General features: G+C 40.9%; 1 pseudogene; it reads left to right on the forward strand.

Annotated features, from left to right (window-relative positions):
- Positions 1–1,711: 1,711 nt before the first annotated feature.
- Positions 1,712–2,304, forward strand: LOC114752392 (adenylate isopentenyltransferase-like; annotated as a pseudogene).
- Positions 2,305–3,911: the final 1,607 nt, after the last annotated feature.

The raw sequence follows: 3,911 nt of genomic DNA on the forward strand, positions 1-3,911 counted from the left end.
TAGAAGGAAGAGAGGGGAGCAGCAGCAAGTGGCGGCGCTGGGGAAAATGAGGAGGCACAGGTGGGGCCGCCTCACAATCATGTACCCTGGTTGCCACGACGGAAAGAGTCAAACATAGATTGCGAGATTCTGTAATCGGAATTTCTTTTCCTTCCTTTTTTAATTAATAAATCTGATACCGAACGCTCGCAATGCGGTCATATAAGACAACATTGCGAGTCGTTGACGTCAGATTTAAATTTGGTTGGTGCGGAAGTCAAATCTTCTCTTTTCTTTAATCCAATGGCTTTCATTCAATTTTTAAAGTTTTTCCTCCATAACTAGTTAATTATCTTAATTATTGTTCTTCTTGCGTGAGTGATACAAGGTTTATATAGTTTTTTAGTATAATTTTATTTTATATAAAAAAAGTTTTTCATTTTGATCCCCAAAAAAAAAACTATGTTTTTAATATCCAAAGAAGTTCGTATAATTTGCTTTTACTTTACAAGAAATTTGTGTAAGTTTTAAAAATAAAAAGATCAATGTAATATTAATAAGGTTTAAAAAGCTCAGATAATCTATCATATTTTTAAATAAAATTGATAATTGGGACTGTCTCCATTAAAGTATATTTCTGAATACCAAAAGCAAAATATTGTCAATAAAGATTTCAATATGATCAATAAAATCTCAACAGGATTTTTTTTTATGTGAGTTTAATTGTTGGTTTTAATGAAAAGAGTTTAATTGATATTTGTTATATAATATAAATCGGTAAAAAAAACTAATAATGTAAATGAATAAATGCGAGTATTAATAATGAAATATTAAATTCATGATGCGGATATGCATCTTGTCGGCCCTGAGTTTTATTCTTAGCTTCTTCTTTTTTTTAAAAATAAAACTTATGATCCTTCTTAAGAAATATCAATGGCTCTAGATCCTTCCTTATAATCCTGGCTATGTTTAAATAATAATATTATACAAGATAATTTTGTCTTAAATTTTGTACTCAACAAAATAAATTTTTTTAATAATATAAGATTCTATAAGCGTGGACCGTCCAGGTGCATCCTTCTTACCCGGCCTCATGATCCGAGAACCCGACCCAAGTAGACCGAATCGGAGAGTTTGGGTCTGGTGCGAGCATTCGAACAGTAGCTTGGGTACCTTTTAACTTCCCTGTATATGAATCCAGAATTCAGATCATTGAATTCATCATAGACATAGTCATTGCAAATCTCAGTTGCTTTAAATCAAAGTTCGGAAGCAATCGTCCGCCGGTGTCGGTTCTCCCGCAGGTAAACTCCCCTGTATATATGCTCAAATATCACTCTGCGCACTTTCCATTATCGGTTTCTGCTATAATTTCTTCTGTTACATAAGCACACTGGTTCTTCCATTCTTCGTTCTGATGCGGGACCTCACCTGCCACCGCGGTAGTCATCGCTCGCCACCGTGTAGCCATGACTATGGCGGTGGCTGCTCTGTCACTCACTTGCTTCATGATGGACTCCTCATAGTCGACGATTTCAATCTTCTCCTCCCTTTTGGCCTTTTCGTTTGGATCAGAGGGAGATGAGTGTCAGCGATACTCACTTCTTCTTTACAATCGCCACCCCTTTTTGTTCCTCCTCTTCTTGTTTTTTCCCCTCTTTGATGATATCTTTCCTCTTCTTGTCCCCCCCCCCCCCGGTGATATCCTTCGTCCTCCTTTTTGATTGGCATAATGGCCACCACCGATGCCAGAAAATCCGCAATCTCGACTGAACCCGCCACCCCTTTCCTCTCAGCGGAATCATCTGACAAAATGCAAGGCTGCGAAGGCTCGACACAGTACGACGAGCGCACCGGCGTCCCTTATCATCTCCTCGGCAACGTCGGCCCAGAAACCGGAGAGTTCACGCCTTCAGATTTTACGCTTGCGCGCCAGCTCTGTCATCTCCGGCATTTCTTCCCGGAGGAAGCTTCCCATCGTCGTTGGATGGTCTAACTCGTTCGTTCACGCTCTGCTTGCCAACTGATTGACCCCGATATAAATGTACTCGATGGGTCGTCAGGAGTTGAGATACGAGTGCTGCTTCTCGTGGGTGGACGTGTCACTCCCTGCGTTGTCGGATTTCGGGGGATGTGGGAGAGTTAGCCGAGTTCTTCAAGGCGGACGCGGACGATCTAGAGGATTACTCGGATAATCCAACCGGATAGAGAAAAGCCATCGGCATGCCGGACTTGGACTACTATTTCAAGAGATACCCACCGCCGGAAGGCGAGGCGAGGATCGGAGAAGAGCCGTTAGGGAATGGCCGGTCAGTGCGTGAATGAGTGGGCCACATCATTCGTCGGAAAATCTCGCAGTCGGCACGCTTGCCGTACAATCTTCTTCATTGGCCTCCATCGTGCCGGTTTCTTTTCTTATTCCGATTCTGTTGTTGCCCGGGAAATTAGATTCTTTGTTTGTGTGTTCACTCTATAGTATCGGGTCATCTGCGTTCCAATTTCTCCCACAGTTTTTTTTTTTTTCAATTTAAATGAAGCATAAAAGAAGCATCTAATGGGTGCACATGAAGCTCTGTTGCAGGTTTTGTTTCATCTCTCTCTCTAACTGTGGCATTCTTCATATATGAAGGGTCTGCTTGTTTGTTTTGTCTAATTTGATTGCGCTTATCAGATGCAGAAAGTAAGCAAGCAGTTGCTGGGGAAATGTGTGAATGTGCAATTCTTCTATCTGCATTCGTCAATCACATGTTTGGTTTTCAATTGGTAGAAATTCCATGTTGTTAACTGTAAGTCTTGAGATTTTCTTTCATGCCGGGTCACCTTCCCAATAAGTTTCTCTCGGATGCTCCGAGAGCATCGGGTCATCTCTGTTCGAATTGTTCCCACAGTTTTCTTTTTTCCTCTGTTGTAGATTTCGTTTCATCTCTCTGTGACTATTGCATTCTTCATATGTTGGGGTCTGCTTGTTTTACTTAACTAGCGTGTGCTTCCCAGCGCACCTAGAACAATTTCATCTTATTATCAATGGCGAACAGCAACCATCTGTGCACATTTACATGAAGGTGAAGTGTAAGGAGAATGATGCATGCCATCAGGTTAATTAACGGGAAAATGCCATACACTACCAGCGAATTGTTTGTAAGCTTTTATGTCATATGAATAGTTCATAAGAGCCTAGGTTGGTTTGTAGCTGTGAGACATAACAATAGGCAATTTCAGAGGACGTGTCATGAAAAAAGAAACAAAATTGAATCTCTGCAGCAGGCACTGGGCAAGTATGCAGGTTTTTTTTTTGGGGGGGGGGGGATGATCATCTGAGAAGGAACTGAATGATATTGTAGGTGTTTATGCTCATCAGGTTAACTAAAGTAGCTGTATTTTCTATCAAATATGGCTTTAGGTTGGTTTTGGTGGCAATATATTAATTTATTCAAACGCCCACCCTTACTCCATTTGTACTGTGACTCGTCTTTAAAGATTCTTTCTGTAGCAAAATTGGGAGCATACCCTTCCATTTGCCTTTTTGGTGGTGTTTGTGTTGTCTAATCTGAGGCTCTATTTGTTGGGTTAGCTTTGAGCATGGATAGCTTGTTTCTTCTAATCTTCTCAGTGTCCCCCCCCCCCCCTAATGTGTATGTCGAGGCAGATTGAGGAAATCTTCACACCGAGAGACCTCCTAATGGGAATACTACTGTTTTGAAGTTGTAGAGCAGAACTGAATACTTTGTTTCCTCTGTATATTTCTCTTCTTCTGCTGCTGCCATTGACTTCACATGTTTACTTTTTGCTTAAAACTTAACACTTCTTCATCGAAAGTGCTTCTCAAGAGTGAGCAAAGTGGGACAACCTAAGGCTGATCTGGAAAATTTTTGTGAAACTGTAGAGTTGCTTAGTACCTTGTAGGTTCTTGGCATATCTGCACTTTTCGTTGC

This window comes from Neltuma alba, unplaced genomic scaffold (assembly GCF_004799145.2).
Source record: "Neltuma alba isolate B1F8T4 unplaced genomic scaffold, ASM479914v2 tig00007370_pilon, whole genome shotgun sequence".
Classification (NCBI taxonomy): domain Eukaryota; kingdom Viridiplantae; phylum Streptophyta; class Magnoliopsida; order Fabales; family Fabaceae; genus Neltuma; species Neltuma alba.